The 18,202-nt window shown below is 39.9% G+C and overlaps 1 pseudogene; it reads right to left on the reverse strand.

Annotated features, from left to right (window-relative positions):
• Positions 1–2,124: 2,124 nt before the first annotated feature.
• On the reverse strand, positions 2,125–17,716 carry LOC105712333 (ferritin heavy chain-like; annotated as a pseudogene).
• Positions 17,717–18,202: the final 486 nt, after the last annotated feature.

Below are 18,202 nucleotides of genomic sequence, written 5' to 3' on the forward strand. Positions count from 1 at the left end.
TTCCCAGACATGGACAGCCCTAGGATTTATATGGGTATAGATTCATTTGGTTATGAAAAGAATGAACTGAGAGAGTCACAGTATTGAAAAGGGAACAGAAGAAAAAAGAAATACATACAAATACACGTCTATCACTTCTTTGGAAACTCTTTTTAGTATGAAAAGATTTTTTTTTCCTACACACAGCCATGAAGATAAGGTAAAAGGCAAACACTTCTCTACATCTTGAAAGAAGAACTAAAGGCTTCACTGAGGTCAGGAATAGACTAATTTTGAGATAAACTTGGAGCAGACACTGGAGCCACAGTCTGGAACAAGGTATTGGTAAAACTGGAACCAGCAACTCTGGGTGTGCAGACACCTCAACCAACCTCAAAATGTTAGCTTCCACGGGCTTGGGGCTGGCTATGCTATACTCTGCCACACTGTTTCTGGTGAGTTTATCCAGTCACATAATTTCAACACCATTTATAGGATGATCTCCCAATATGTCAGTTTCCAAAACTGGCATTCATTTTTCCAGGTACCTGCATGACATTTTGACTTAAATGTCTAGTAGGAATCTCTGATTTTACATTATATGCCTTCCCCAACCCAACCCTTCACCCCAGGTGTCCCCCCTGCAAGCTCCCTAGTTTTTTTTTTTTTTTTTTTTTTTTTGAGATGGAGTCTTTCTCTATCACCCAGGCTGGAGTGCAGCGGCACAATCTTGGCCTACTGAAACCTCCACCTCATAGGTTCAAGTGATTCTCCTGCCTCAGCCTTCTGAGTAGCTGGGACTACAGGTGCATGCCAACATGCCAAGCTAGTTTTTTGTATTTTTAAGAGAGATGGGGTTTCACCTTGTTAGCCAGGATGGTCTTGATCTCCTGACCTCATGATCCACACGCGTTGGCCTACCCAAAGTGCTGAGATTACAGGTGTAAGCCACTGTGCCTGGCCCCAGATTTTAAAATATCACCTTTAACCTGGGTGCTCAAGGTCAAATCACAGAACATAGGTTATTTTCCTCATCTCACATACCTAATTTCCCATCCATGAGCAATTCTTGTTGACTTGTCCAAAATCCATCTGGAACTTGTCTATCTCCCTTCATTTCCTCAGCCACCATCACATTTCAAGCCATGCTAGCCTCTCTTCTGCACCACTACAATGTCTCTGCCTGGTCTCCACCTTCAACCATCCCCCACACCCCTACATTCTTCAAAATAGCCAGAGTTCTACTTTATATTCAATACTATAAACTTGACCCTCAACTTTGACCCTCTATTTTTCAGCTTTTCTATCGAGGTAATTTGTTTTTCTTTGGTACCACGTAACTTTAATGAAAGAAATGATTTGATCAAAGAGAAAAAATAAAATAAGTAGAGATTTTGTAAGGACAGTATGCATTTCCAGCTCTGGTGACCACAGAAACACATCTCCTGGCAATGGGGAAGCCAGCTTAAGTCTCACTTTCCATTATCACTATTACTCAGGGTAAGCTTGCCAAAGAGTTACTCTACCATGTCATCTTCCAAATACCCCATCTTGCTACCAAGAATCAAGGAATGTTAGCATTTGTATATTTAAAAAAGAAAACTTTTCATGTAAAATTAAAGACCTCATTATTTTAATCCCTGCCCAATCCCATTCCCTTCACTTTTTTTCCCCAGAGACAACCACTAGGATGAATTCTAGACCGTATTTTACACTTTACCATGCATATTCACCCACAGACACAAGGGCATAAGACCACCCACCTCACCTGCCCCACCCCATATATCCACATAGTTTAGAAAGAAAAGATTAATGTGTTTTACAGGGACCCATAGAATACCTTCCACCTCCATCCTTGGAGACCCTGAGCTGCATGCAGAGAGAGCAGCCCTGGGTGGAGAGAGAGGCTGGACACCCTTTTTAAACTTGCATGGGGATTTGCCCTAGTTCGTAAACGGTGAGAGTTTTGCAGGCATGCATCAATTGGACACCTTCATTGCTTTGAGAACCAGGCAACTTTATTGCCAACAGTGGTAAAACTGAAAGGAAAAAACTGAAGAGAACGTTCTGAAAGGGCAACATGCACCCCAAGCCTGGTGGCCTGACCTGGGGAAGGCACCTCATGGCTGTGGGGCCCGTCTGGGCTCAGGTCTCTTTCTCATTGTGGCTCAGGGTGAGCTTGTCAAACAGGTACTCTGCCAGGCCATGTTCCAGGGCCCACATCTTGCACAGGTTGCTCAGGTAGCCACCCAGCTCTTCGATGGTTTTGACCTGCTGGTTCAGGAAGTGACTCTCCAGGAAGTTGCACAGCAGGGCTCGCTCTTCTCCATGGCCAGCTGGTGCAGCTCCAGGAGGCTGTAGTTGATGCTCTTCTCCAGGTGGAAGGCGCACTCCATGGCCTCGAGCCTGCTCTCCCAGCTTTGGCGCTGTGTCTCCCCGATGTTGTGAAGGCAGATGTGACCACTGGCTGGTTCTGCAGCCTCATCAGCTCCTGGGCGTGCTCCATCTTCTCATCTGACTGATTCAGGAAGTAGCGGTCAAAGTGCTCCGGGGCGACGTCGCCCTGGTCAAAGTAGAAGGCTATGGACAGGTACACGTAGGAGGCTTGGAGCTCCAGGTTGATGTATATGTTGTCGGCGACCTCTCAGTGTGGTAGTTGTGGCGCACCTGCAACAGCGGGACGGTGGCCATAGCAGGCATCATGGACAGCGAGTACATGGGCGAAGGCAGTAGTGCGGGCCGCGGCAAGTGGCCGCAAGGAATGGCAGATGGTGAATCTCGGGTGTGACAGAACCGGAAATGGGCAGTGGAGACTTATAAGGGGAGGGGCGTGCTCCGTGAGAGCTGAGGTTGCCCGGGGTTGGTTGGCTTCGATGAGGGATAGACTTGGGGGGTTAGATGTGGGGCTCTAGCTTCGGGTTCCATGAGTTCCACATGAAAGTCTGGTGACTGGACTCTAAGTTGACCTTTTTACCTATAAAGTATTTTAAAAGTTATTTATGAATACAAGTGCAACCACTTTGAGTAAATCACCTGGATGATTTCTTAAAGAAACTTATTACAATATTGTCAAAATGTGATTGTTTTATCAAATGTACTGCTTTTTGTGATGTCATTAAACTTAATATCACAAAGCTTTATTTGAATGGCAGATAGCCTCAGTGACTTCAGCATCCATACTAATGACCCTTCTGATAACCTCCTTATGCACTTTTTAGACCTTATTAACTTTAGCAACCTTCACTTTTTCTATTCATGGTCAAGTTCCCACTTCTCTGACAGCAGAGCACCACCTCCAAAATATCAGTGAACCTTTCCAGCTTTCTATGTTTCTCACTCTTTAAACTTGTTCTTCACTCATTTTTTTTTTTAATCTCTAGTATCTTAATCTTTCAGCAGCATCCTAGAAATACTTTTTTTCAAGTCGTCCTGTCTGGATCCCAAAATGGATAATTCTAACATCTCTTCCCTGACATCCTAGATATTTGCTCACCCCCTTCAACTAGATTTCAAATTTCCTCTTCTTGGGTAAGTACAGACTTAAAAGCCTTGGGTGCATTCTTAGAGAAAGCACAACACCTTCAACTTCCTTTACTTCCATTGCCACTCAGTAAGCCTTTTTTAATTTAATCCTTCTTTTAGGTTCTATGAAATGAGTCATATTAGCATTGTGAATTTAGGCAGTTCTTGATCTACATTTTCAGCATACTGCTATTTCATTAAAGGTATGTAGATACAGAACAAATATAATAGCATTTTGTATTCCCTTCTTAGGAGGTAAGTGAGACATTGGATTCTGTGTCAAATCGACCTCATTTGGAAGCTTGACTTCACCTTTTTCAAATTGTGTGAACTTGCAGTAGTGATTTACTCCTCAGAAGAATTGTACCAATAATGAGTTTTAAGTAATAAATTAGATGATGCCTTAAACATGATCCTTATAACAGCACTTAGTTTAATTACTGCAGTCAATGTGTTATAGCTATTATAAAGTAGGCTGTCCCTGAGAAAGTTTCTAATCATGTGAATGCTCACCTTAGTTTTTTAACTTTAGACCTTTATAATTTCAAAAGGCAAATTTAATGCCTTTTTTCTTTCCTCTTACTCTGTCCTTTTTCATTTTCAGCTAATCACTAAAATCCCCTTTATGTTATTTCTGGTGAAAATGTTAGAAAATGCAATCCTAAAATATGCTTTTGGAATCAATAAATCCCAAAGATTAGTCTGACAAAGTGACTAAACTTCAAAAAGTAGCTTATAAAAAGGATAAATTTATATAGACATTTCTTATATTGTTGTCCTGAGTTGTTATTTAATTTTGAGTGTGTCTGTCTTGTTTCTCTACCAAAATCGTAAATTTCTTAAGGTCAGTATCCTTAGATTTTGTCTGTTTCTATTGCAGATCTTTCTCTTCTATAGGCTTAATAATGATTATGTTAGAAGTATATCTTATTTTAAATTGTTTTATTTTATTTTAATATAGTAGTACAGTAGTAGATACTATTTTAAATTATTTAAAGAGTAGTATATCTAACTTTAGTCTATTGAATATAGATCCACTGAATACTTGTACTGGTATTCTGTACTTTATTTTGAAAAATTTGATAGTTCGCAAAGCTGAATGTGTTTCTATTTGAGAAAAGGAAGGAAATAATCAAATATGCAATGTATAGTGCATTTGAGTGATCTTCTTTTAGACTTTGTCTCTTTTCCTAAGTCAGTTAACTGTACTTTATAAAAAGTATCTTATATCTACTTTTGTAATGTCATCAGAATAAAATACATTGAAAGAAAAACATTTTGCAATGTATGTTTCTTGAGAACACCAAGTATCACTGCTTTTACTAATGTGCTCAGCATATCACATTTAATATTCATTGAATTAAGGAATGAGGGTCAGATAATTAAGTAACTTTTCCATGGTCACTCAGCTTTGGGAAACTTCTGAATTTACTCTTTATGCCATCTTAGGTCTGCTAAAATTATGGGGCTGGTGCAGCCATCTTACAATAACAAGGAGTCAAACAAGAGAAAAAATCAAATGAGTACATGATGCTGGCTTGAAAATCATCAAGTTTCTGGATTAAGGACAGCAGCCACATATATTCAGAATTTCTGTTATAAGAGAAAGATATATCCCATCTTTAAGCTGTTATAAGACAGGTTTTATGTTATTGCAGGTTAAAGTATCTGATAGATTCTCCTTTGCCCATGAAAGCCTCAGCCCTTGTTTTGCTGCTCCTTGTGTGGACAGGAGTCTGGAATACTGGTTTTGAATAGCCATGCACTAGAAGTCCTGTGTGGTCAGGAAAAAAAAAATCTGTTCCCCATGACAATTAGGGATATAGAGGGTTCTTTGCTGTATGTGCTTCTACGATTGGGAGGCATGGAGGAAGGAAGGAAGGGACAGGGATATTTTAGATCAAACTTTAGGATGCAGCTCTAAAAACTGTGAGACTTAGAGATCCCAAATCTATTCTAAAGTCATTCAATGCGACCCTGGATTTACAAAGCATTTACCTAACAGAGAAGCCCTGAGGAGTATGGATAAAAAGAGATCTGAGGGAGGTAAGCATGAGAAGATGCAAAATTTACCTGAAAATGAGGAATTCACTTTTAAGTGGAGTGGCTGGACAGGTGCAGGTGCCAACCAGGGTTGAAGCCATGAGAAACAATGTCATGATGCAGGTCAGCCATGGAGAGGAGCCATTGGGCAGAACAAGCAGATTTCCTATGGTGCCCAAGACCCATAAAACCTGCCCCTGGAACTGTTATAGACTCTCAAAGGGGTCTGGCACCTCCCAAAAATGGTAGACACCCTCTTATGATCTGGTAAACCTGAGGGACTTTGGAAAGCAGGTGAGCAGTCATTTCAGCCCCAAGCTGAGGCTGCACAGACATTACAAATATTTCAGAAAACTATCAGGGCTCTATTATGGAACAAATGCCAGTCACAGATGGTTGTAGCCTTTTGGTGTAGATGAAATTGTGGATTCCTACCCTGGTCTTACACTTGTATCTCTTGAACATTGGATTTATGTCTGCAGAGTGCTGAATATGTTACTAGATATTGGTTGTGATTACTCCTCCCTCCTGTTTTAAGGAGGATTGGGGGTGTTTAGGGCTCCCTCCTCCATTTCTCTGGTTAATAGAGTGCTGAATTTGTCACATACAGAGAGCTCACATGGATTTAGAGAAACACAGGTTGAGAGACTTTAGGCAGGCAGTCTCCTGTTTTCCAGATGAATCAATGGAGGCCCAAAATTGTTATGAAGCTAATTTGAGTGAGAACCAACAATTTGCTTTTCTGCAATGCTAAGCCTGTGTCCCATTCCACCTCTCTAGTCAGGAAACGATCGTCAACACTCACGTCCTTGCAAGAGACCCCCTTGGGAGGCAGCAGTGGTAGATATCAGTCATTTAGCTGGGAGAAGATGCATTGGCAATGCAGTCATTTGGAAAGCCATGTAATTACACCTGCTTCCAATTGTATAATTTATTTTCCTCTGGGTATATACCCAGTATGGGATTGCTGGGTCGAATGGTAGTTCTGCTTTTAGCTCTTTGAAGAATCACCATACTGCTTTCCACAATGGCTGAACTAATTCACACTCCCACCAACAGTGTGTAAGTGTTCCTTTTTCTCTGTAACATCGCCACCATCTGTTGTTTTTTTATTTTAGTAATAGCCATCCTTACTGGTATGAGATGGTATCACATTGTGATTTTGATTTGCATTTCTCTAATGATCACTGATGTTGAGCATTTTTTTTTCATATGCTTGTTGGCTGCATGTATGTCTTCTTTTGAAAAGTGTTCATGTCCTTTGCACTCTTTTTAATGGGGTGGTTTATTTTTTCTTATAATTTAAGTTCCTTATAGATGCTGGATATTAGACCTTTGTCAAATGCATAATTTGCAGAAGTTTTATCTCATTCTGTAGGTTGTCTGTTTACTCTGTTGATTGTTTCTTTTGCTGTGCAGAAGTTCTTTAGTTTAATCAGATCCCATTTGTCAATTTTTGCTTTTCTTGCAATTGCTTTTCGTGTCTTTATCATGAAATGTTTGCCTGTTACTATGTCCAGGATGGTATTGCCTAGGCTTTCTTCCACGATTTTTATAGTTTTGGGCTTTACATGTAAGTCTTTAATCCATCCTGAGTTAATTTTTGTATATGGTGTAAGGAAGGGGTTTCAATCTTGTGCATATGACTAGCCAGTTATCCCAACACCATTTATTGAATAGGCAGTCCTTTCTCCATTGCTTGTTTTTGTCAGCTGTGTTGAAGATCATATAGTTGTGGGTGTACAGCCTTTACAGCCTTATTTCTGGGCTCTCTATTCTGTTCCATTGGTCTATGTGTCTGTTTTGGTACCAGTACCATGCTGTTTTGGTGACTCTAGGCCTGTATTATAGTTTGAAGTCAGGTAGCGTGATGCCTCCAGCTTTTTTCTTTTTGCTTAGGATTGCCTTGGCTCTTTTTGGTTCCATATAAATTTTAAAATAGTTTTTCTTATAGTGCTGTGAAGAATGTCATTGGTAGTCTAATAGGAATGACATTGAATCTATAAATTGCTTTGAGCAGTATGGTCATTTTAATGATATTTATTCTTCCTATAAATATTTTTCTATTTGTTTGCATGGAATATTTTTCTATTTGTTTGTGTCATCTCTGATTTCTTTTTCCTCCATTTTAAATTCCTGCTCTTAGTTCTGTGGTTGGGATTTGCCAGATAAATAACTTTATGACTACAAGTTTCTCAGAAAGGATTGTGACTAATTTTGGTAGTTTATAGAATAGAGTTCTAGTATCTTTATTTCCTCTCTCCTACCATTTAATTAAGTTAGACCATAAAGCTTCTTAGAGATATGTTTTATCGGTGGCGGGGGAGGAGCTCTTCAGAACTTATTATAGTGATACATGTATTCAATCAAAGCTTAATAAATAACATTGTGTAGTCAGATTTAATCTTGAATTCTAGTGATGTGTCTATTCCCTTCTTTTCCCTGACTTCTTAGTTATTTGTAAATTTTGAAAAAGAATGTGACCAGTACTTGCTTAGAATCTTCAAGATGAGTTTAAATAGGGATGTTTTAGTTTCTTGGCATTTTGTCTCCATTTTTGACATTCCATGACTAGCAGATATTCTATTCTCTTAGAGACCCAGGCAGAGTACTTTTTTCTTGCTGTTTCCTCATGCTTTTTCTGTGAATGTCCACCCCTTCCTATGCACCAGCGACAGTAGTGACTAATATATTTGGCTTTATATCAGTTGATTTTGCAAATGGTAGGGAATTTACCAGATTATAACAGGAAAAGACACAGGTGGAGGCTTGTGCAGGCCTCCTTGTGCTCATACCTCCTGTGAGGGATCACATAGAACATCCTCTTCCTCCAGCAACAAAAATGCAGCAACATGTGTGATGTTTCTGCCTGAGGGAAGCCCTTTCTGACTTAGTTTCGGGTTTCTACTGGAGTTGGCAACATGAGTACCTTCTGACTGTCGAGTACCTTCTGACTATCATGTACCAAAAATTCAGACTCCTAGGAGGATAGCAAACACTCAGCATAAACCATATTGTTTATGCAAACAGTCCAGGGACAGTAAACACCCTTGTCAATTGGAGAATTTTAAGAACCCACCTCCCTCTCCACTGCCCATGCCCCCATATTCAGGCTCCCAGACAGCAGTCATGGGCCAAGCTTGCAAACAGACCTTTATTTTTATTTTGTATTATACTTTAAGTTCTGGGGTACGTGTGCAGAAAGTGCAGGGTTGTTACATAGGTATACGCATGCCATGGTTTGCTGCACCCATCAACCCATCATCTACCTTAGATATTTCTACTAATGCTATCCCACCCCTAAACCCCCACCCCCCAACAGGCCCCGGTGGGTGGTGTTCCCCTCCCTGTGTCCATGTGTTCTCATTGTTCAACTCCTACTTATGAGTGACAACATGTGGTGTTTGGTTTTCTGTTCTGTGTTAGTTTGCTGAGAATAATGGTTTCCAGCTTCATCCATGTCCCTATAAGCAGGCCTTTCTAAGGACAGCAATCTCAGGCCTGCCATGTTAACTCTTTTCTGCACAGGAGAGTTGGCTTAGACCTCAGAAAATGGAATCAGAATTATTAAGGAACCTGATGGGATAGAATGATGAGATGAAACCGGCAGAGTGAAGCCTATTAAGGGAAAGCAAGAGCCTTGCATTAAAGTCTGAAAGATTGATTACCAGTACTGGATGGAGGAGACATAGCTTGACAGCAATTAATGTGGAAAACACCCAGGTGGATTTGTTCCTTATTATGAATTAACAATCTTAACTGAGTCATTGGAAAACGAATGGAATCTTATTCTAAATTAATGGGAATGTCATGCCCAGATCAATGGAGGTAGAACTCCCATGGTATTCTGAAATGGTCAAACATCATTTGGACAGATGTATGTGTTTCTAAGATCCTTATCCTAATAGAGATATGAATAAATAAGAAACGTGCAGGGGGCAGTGTGGGTTGTAAGGCTGACAAAGGGGAGCAGTCTTAAAATTTTCTTTTTTTAATTTTTAATTTTAATTTTATTTTAATATGTACCTACATATTAGTTGTATATATGTATTAGCTACATGAGATGTTTTGATACAGGTATGCAATAGGTAATAATCACATCATGTAAAATCAGGTATTCATCTCCTCAAGCATTTAAGTTTTGTGTTAAATGCAATCCAATTATACTGTTTTAGTTATTTGTCAATGTGCAATTAAATTATTATTGAGTATAGTCACCCTGTCATGCTATCAAATACTCAGTTTTATTTATTATTTCTGCCTATTTTTTGAGGTTTTGAAAACTTTTTAAATGAGTCATACATATTCTCTTTTGCTCTATTTGAGCAGGTCTGGAACTAGCTTTGGGGAGACAGATACAGAGTCAATATAGAAAGCAATTGAATTAGTTGACTTCGGTAGCAAGGTGTTCTCCAGTACTGGAAGTATTTGTGCTGCTGGATGAAAATTTATCTGTAGACTGGATGAAACATTGAACCTGAAGACCTGTAGATTCTTTTTATACTCTAGAATCCTTGACTCTATGGTTAAGGTAATTTAGACATTTCCTGTTGTGCCTATGGCTTAAACACTGCTCAATGAATAGTCAAAGTCAAACAAGAGTAATCTTTGTCCAGTGTTTTTGATTTTTATTCTGAGTGCTACAGCAGAAACCATCAAAATGCTCAAAAGCACTATGGGCTCGCTTTGTAACATTTCCTTATACCGATGGCCCCTACATTTGGAGACAAAACCTTTCACATTGGTTATTTTCATGCTTGAAGATTCCACATTCAAAACAAATCTTAAAGGATTATGTGGCAAATATCAAAATAGTTCATCAAGGAAGGACACTGTTAAATTTTAGGTGTGATTTCACAGGACACCAGCAAGTTACTTAGTCCCAATTGACCAGAACTTTTTGGATAAAACCACCAAAAATTTTTCTTGTGCAATTTGGAAAGAAGTTTACTTTCAGAAGTCCTTACTGAAAAAAAGTGTCCTCTAGGGGAGGTAATGCTTCATAGAATGTGATGTACACCGGGTATATCTAAACTTCTTGTATCACATACATTATCAGCATATATATATACACACACACACACACACACTCACATACATGCATACATACACATATGTATTTGAGTGTGTAACCCAGTATGTATCTATGCATTTATTTACATATATTCACAACTCTCTTGACTCTTTCTTATTAAAACGTACTCCCTTAAAACAATTACAACTCTAGTCAATTGAGCTCTCTGCCTACTCTGCAGCTGTGCCCTGCTACTGCATTTGACTGGAGAAAAATCCACAACCATATAGATGGGTCTGTCTTTAAATCCCTGCTGCAAACCTCAGATGGGTTCTTCATGTAGCTGGTCCATGAGACTGTTCTTCCCTGATCTATTCATCCTCCTCTAAGTGTATTTCATACTTTAGTATGCTATAAACCACTTAGGGATGTTGGTAAAAACAATTTCTGATGCTGCTGTGAAGCCTGAGAACCTGTGTTTCTAACAAGCTTCCAGGTGATGGTGACACTGCTGGCCCTTGAGTAACAAGTTCCTGAATGACTGTTTTATATCATCACATCTCTGTTCAAACTTTTAACACCTCCTTACTCATCCCTATTCTCAGCTACTGTCCTGATTCCTGCTGCATTGAGAAAGCCTAAGCAATCAGAAGATTACTTCACAGTCTCCACCTTATCTACACACCTGCCAGTTTCTGGACTCACACATTCTGCCCTTCCACCTGTTAATAAACATTCAAACATACCTGCCTAACAGTGAACTTCTATTGCTGTCACTGAAATGTCTTCCATGTCCCATGTGCCCATTTCAGCGGATGGCAATGTCGTTCTTCCAGTTGCTCAAGTAAAAAGCCTTGAGAAAATCCTCTTCATATTTCTTTCTTCATGCCCTATATCGAACATCTTACCTTTACCTTCAACATATATCCACAATCTGACCACTTCTCGCCAACTCCACTGTTACTACCTGCTCCAAGTCACCTGGATGACCAAAATTACCTGCTAAATAGCCTCCCTGCTCCTATCCTTGTCCTCTTAGGGTCTATTTTCAACCAGCATGAGAGCAATATTGGTTGTTATACCATATGCTATTGAGTCTAAGATACCTTTATTTGTATGATGCAGACTTATTGTATGTGTAAGTGACATTGTCATGAAATAAACGACGACACTGAGCCATAATAGTAATCTTATGCAAAGCATCATTTAATCCCACCAGATTCTGTCTACTTTGAAAATGTTTTCATCAATACCAGGAATTTTTTTTACTGTGTCTAGATTCATTGCTTGATTCATTGATAGGCAATCTTTGCACACATATATCAGGAAAAAAAAGAAAACACAAGTCCATCTACTTGTGGATATATTTTCTTTAGACTTTTAAAGCACTTACTTGCTTGTTGCTTTGCATGAAATTATGGGTTTTTAATCATACCTCCAACAAGGAACATTCCCTTCCCTAGTATCAGATTTATACCCTATTGCTCTTTTTCACTGACTTTCTGTTTCACCTTAACTTTCATTTTAATACCAAATTGTTGTATAATCTTTTAGATGACATTTCATAAGGCAAATAAAATCCACAGCTGTAGTCCTTATTATGCACAGAATTTGACTGAAAGTAAGAAATAAGAATCTCCCTGAACTAGTTCCTCTGTGTCCAGGCAATGACAGCTATGTCTAAACTAACACGTGACAAACAACTATTCTAAGACAGTTTCCAGGAAGATAATCCCAGCAACCCCAATCTAAGATGTGCAAAGTTTAGAAAAATTGTGTCTTGCAAGAGGTAAAAGTCAATAAGTCAGGTCATGTCATGTCTGTACTAAACACCCTCCAGTGCTTTCTATTGAACTTGCCAGAGTCCTTTTCGTCCTACGAAGTGGCGTATTCACTCCCTGCCCCCACCCCCAGCAACTATGCCTTTGTTACAGAGGGGTTTTGTCATCTGAATCACCAGGGAGTATTTTAAATCTAGTCAAGAGCATCTATCTTGTTTGGATGTCTGAGATGTATTCATGTGCCTCACCACTCTACACAGAGTTAAACTAGTTCCAGTTTTTCCAGTGTAAGGGATAGCTTCCAGGAACTCTCCTCTTGCCCACTGTGCTGATGTGAGAATGCAAGGCCTACAGTGTTTGATGAAAAGAACATGTGCTATGGCTCTTGCACCTGGAAGTATGTAGATAGTTAGAGGGAGGGAAGCAGTCAATGAAGTGTATAGGGCCAGGAGCCAGACTCTGGGAATATCTTCTAATCACCAGACATACATAATCATGAACAGAGTGGTTGGTCCACATCAACTCTTGTCTAAACAGAAGTTCTGTCCTATAAGAAACACACAGGAAAGGCAACACATCCAATTAAACATTGCACCATACTTCAGGACTTTTAATGTTTTTGATTTTTTTTTCAGCTTTATGAAGTTTGTAATTTGTCGCAATTTCTTTTGTCATTCTACTTAAATATGCACCTAATTTTGTATTTGTACACTTTAATTCCTTCTCTTAAAGAGAAGCCTGAAATTGTATAAGCCTCAGGCCCTCCAAAACTTGAATCAGCTCTGCTCTGATATTTGTACCACGGCCCTACCTCCCCTGACTCCACCCTGCTCCCCGACACACATGCCCTTAGCTCCAGCCGCATGGCCTCCCTGCTGTTCCCCAGCTAATTTTCACTGGAGCTTGAGATATACAAAGAAGTTGGTAGAGATGGTAGCTAGAGAGCTATCTCTATGTGGTTGTGAGCCTACAATGAAGGTCTTGCTTGTGCAGCAGAGGGAGAAGCTGACCCTTTGTTCTGTAATTTGGGAGAAGGTGCTGAAAGGTTTTAATCCAGAGAGTGAAATTTTAACATACCCTGGCCTCTGCACTGGTGATTCCGTTTGTCTGGAGCACTCGTCATCCAGACATATACATTGCTTGCTTCCTCCCCTTTGGAAAGACTTTTCCCAGAATTCACCTTCTTCATAAGGGCCTCCTTGTGCATTCCTATTAAATATGCAGCTTATTTCTATACATACTTCTGAAACGTCTTACTCTGTTTTAATTTTCTCTTTACTATGGCATTTTTTTATATCGTAAGGTAGGTAGGTAAACTGATTGATAGATACTATCAATATATAACCATGCTATTGTGCTTAGCGTTTATTGCCTGTCTCTCCACTAGAAGGTATACAATAAATACTTATTAAGTGAATGAAACTCTCTTCATATCAAAATCTATAGATTAATCACTTAAGTAACATCGAGCTATTTACTCTTCTAAACCAAAGTGAAAGCAATTTTGTCTTGGCCCTAAAGGGAACCCTTCACTATGCTTTGAAGAAATTTAAGGTCAACATGATAATCTGAACCCAGGGTTGTGCAAGTGTGAAGAAAATGTGACTCTTCAATTAAAAAGCTCCAGGAAAATATTGCAGTGTTCACTTGTAGTCAGTGGTTGCAGTGGTTGCAGATTCCTACCGCCAGAAAATGGCAGCAGGATTTTTACAGTTGAATGACTGCATGAAAATAGGCACAAGCTGCCTTTCACAGGGAACTTTTCAGAAGCATAGCTCTGACACCAGGAAACCACAGTATCCACACTATCTTGGTCCTTATTTATAGCAAGGAGCAAAATGTGTAGAGCAGAAAATGCGGAATGCTATGAGCATTAAGCCAGGCATTTGAAATGATTGTTTATTAATGTCTCTCTTTTCTGGATTTTTAGGGTTTTTATTTTTCCTGACTGAGAAGTGGGATCACTTTTCTACATCTTCATGACACAGTTGCATCAAGGGCTACCTTTCTACCTCAGTGTGGGAGGGGATGGCAACAGGACCCTCACAGATGTTCATTTGGCTTAAACCTCAGATGTTCACACTTCAGGAAAAGCCTTCTTCCTTGTCTTCAGCAAAGTTACAGTTAATGGCTATATCTCTTTTGTTGGCACTTGGCTGCCTGCTGCTTCAAGCAAATTCTGCCACTGTGCAAAAAGCTGGATGAGAGGCCATGTTTCTCTTTTTGTTGAAACAAAAGAAAGATTCAGGCACAATGCTTTCACCTTGGCTTAGCATATACACCAAGTGCACCTACCTATTTCACATAGATATTCTGTGGAAGCTTTATTTTCAAGAGCAAGCATCTATGTGTAATAGGAAAAACCCAACTAACGTTTCTCTTACTATACTCTCCACACTCAATACTTCCAGCACACTTCAGTTCTGACACCACACTCAACACAGAGCATTTCTGTTAACCAAATGCATGAGTTTTTTCTCATACTAAGCAATTCTTCAACACCAGCTGGGTGCTCCTAAAGTTTGACTCTATTCTGACACTATGTACCTAGAGATAGAATTCAGATCCTACAGGTTAAAGGCTCTGTCCCACAATTTTGCTCCCCACTTCATGCACCAATTGCAAGTAGTGAATTCTCAGGTTACTCACAATTTCTGGCCAACCTGGATACACACTGGAGATTTACACAACTCCCTTCTTAGGTTCAATCATTTGCTAGAGTGGCTCACAGAGCTCAGGGAAACACTTTACTTACGTTTACTGATCCACAATATAAAGAATATAGATGAACAGCTAAATAAACTAATACATAGTTAAGGCATGAGTGATGGGGTGCAAAGCTTCTATGCCCTCTTCCCCATGTCACCCTCTCAGCACTTCCATGTGTTCAGAAACTCAGAAGCTCTCCAAACTCCATAGTTTAGGGATTTTTAGAGGCTTTATCACACACATATGATCAATTATTAAGTCAGCTCCTAGCCCCTGTCTCCTTCCTGGGAGATGGAGGATGAAGCTGAACTAACCTTCTAATTACAGCTTGGTTTTTCTGGTGACCAGTTCCTATCCAGGAGTCCACCATGACTCATTTTATTAGAACAAAAGGTATTCCTATTATCCTGGAAGTTCCAAGTGATTACAAACTCTGTGTCAGGAACCAAGGTCAAAGACCAAATATCAGAACAAACGATGTACCTAGCACTCTTATTAGTCAGGAAATTAAAGGGGTTTGGGGGCTCTATTCCAGGAACTGGGGACACAGATGAAATATATATTTCTTATGATATCACAATGTCATAATCTTCTGCAAAGATTGGCTGAAAAATAAAATGTGGGTGTTCATTTATAATCCAAACATATATTTGTAGCTTTGATTCATGTCTCATCCTGACCCATGGCAATTGTCAGTGAGCTACAGCTGTCTAGTCACAGCTTAGTGAACTGGCAAAGAGGGGCTCTGATGGGCACAGGCCCACCTGATGGGTTGTGGGGCAAAGGGAGGTACCACATGTGTTAGGGCTTGTGAGGCTGGTCCTGTTAGGTTTGTTGCTCCTTTCATTCAAGTGAATAAGACATGTTTCTTGCTCCTTCTACCCCAAGCTCTCACAGTATACTCTCAACACAGCAGCCAAAGGAATCCTGTCAAAACTGGAATTAGATCATAATCACTCCACTGATTCACACCCTCCCTTGGGTCCTCATTTCACTCAAAGTAAAGGAAAATTCTTCAAAATAGCTTGCAAAGCCCTCCTTGATCTGACCCATTTCCTGCTCTTACCTAGAACCCACCAGGCGCACTTCTTCCTCAGGTGTTTTCATTTGCTCTCCCCACTGCCTGGAACTGTTTTCCCACAGATTTCCTTATGGTGCTTTCCCTCATCCTCAACAGGTCTCTGCTCCAAAGTCAGATTCTCACTGAGGCTTACCCTGACCGGAACATTTAATTTTGCATCTCCATACAGTTATACACCCAGTTCAATTCTTCCTTCTATGCCTTATTTGTCCCATAGTCCTTTATCATTATCTAACATTTTATAGTACCTTTTTCTTTATTTTGTTTATTGTCTGTCTTCTCTAGCAAAATGTAACCTCCAAGAGAGCACTAATTTTTGCCTGGTGTGTGCTTTTCCCTACTCTAATCCAGGCCCCTAGATTACCAGTTGGAATATGGCCAAGGTGAGGATTCATACAAATTTGCCAGGACAGTTCCAATTACGCCTATTGTCCTGGCAGGATTATTAATGACAGTCTCTTCACTGTCCCAAGTGTTTCTCCTTAATTTATAGTCACCCTATACAGAAGAAATACTCAATATTTTTCAATTGAGAGACTGCTGTTCAGGCAAAGAGTCAGTATTGGGAGAGAAATAAAATTCCTGCTTCTGTGAAGCAGTTAAGGCTCAGAAATGATAGTAGAGAAAAGCAGTTGGCATCTAAAAGGTGACCATTTGCACTGTAGTCCATCAGTCTCTGATATTCAGGAGCAGAGTTCCAATCCTCAAGAAAGAGCACAGTAGAGTTGCTGCTCTTGCAAACAGACTTAGGGACTAGAAGGTTGACTGGAGCAGAAATGTAGAATAGCATCCAAGGCAGAAATACAACTTTTTAAACTGGGGCTAAAGAGGGAAACAGCCAGATAATCACAAATTCAGCTAAAGTCTCAGCTAATTGCCCAGCTAATTGTTAAGAATCCCAGGATTCTTAACACTTTACTCTCTTAAATAAAGACTTTGAATCCATTACATATATTCAAATCATTCTGTTCTTAATGAATCCTATGGCTCCTGATAGGGTTCAGGACATGCTACTCCAAAATGTGGCACCCAGGCATTTGAGAAAATAGCAGAAGCAAGTAACAAAAACTAGAAAGAATTCTCCTTGTTCCTTGCCCCCTAAATCAGGCCATAAAACCTAGCTGAGTTTTCCTTGAAAATAGGTCATAAGACTCTCATTCCAGAGGGGTCCTGCCCTATGCCGGAGGAAAGGAATGTCACACAAGGATGCCAAGAAGAATCTGAACAAACAAGCCATGCTAAATTTCCACCCCCTACCTCCAAAGTTTATTACCATTAGGTCATACCACCCTTTTTTTTTTTGAGGCGGAGTCTTGCTCTGTCACCCAGGCTGGAGTGCAGTGGCATGGTCTTGGCTCACTGCAACCTCCGCCTACCCCACCCCCTGCCTGGATTCAAGCAATTCTCCTACCTCACCTTCATGAGTAGCTGGGATTACAGGCATGCACTACCATACCTGGCTAATTTTTGTAGTTTTAGTAGAGATGGGGTTTTGCCATGTTGGCCAGGTTGGTCTCAAACTCCTTACCTCAAGTCATCTCCCAAAGTGCTGGTGTTACAGGTGTGAGCCACCACACCTGGCCCCATGCCCTCATTTTGGCCAATCATGTTTCTCTACAATTATTCACTTCTTCATCACGCTTAGCATAAAATATACAGTTTTCTCTGGGTCTTTGAGTCTTCATTTCTGAAGCCTCCCATGTTATATAAAACTTAGATTAAATAAATGTGTATGCTTTTCTTTTATTAATCTGAGCTGTGAGTCTTGCAATGGGTAAGGAAAGAAATCTTTTTCCCCCGTACTTCTCTTCAATTTACTCATTACTCTTTATTCCAAAACATATTTTAAAATATCTTTTTAAATATATATTTCACTTTAATTTCTGTTATTCTCTGTATTAGTTTTCTATGACTGACCTAACAAGTTCCCACAAATTTGTCAGCTTTAAAGTATACAAATTTGCTATTCCAGTTACGTAGGTCAAAAGTATGGGTTGGATCAGTAGATTTCTATGCGTTGGGTCCCAGAAGGCTGAAATCAAGATTATGGTCAACTTGGAGACTTCTCTGGAG

The sequence above is a fragment of the Aotus nancymaae genome, unplaced genomic scaffold (assembly GCF_030222135.1).
Source record: "Aotus nancymaae isolate 86718 unplaced genomic scaffold, 86718_ANA_hifiasm-v0.15.2.pri h1tg000058l, whole genome shotgun sequence".
Taxonomy (NCBI): domain Eukaryota; kingdom Metazoa; phylum Chordata; class Mammalia; order Primates; family Aotidae; genus Aotus; species Aotus nancymaae.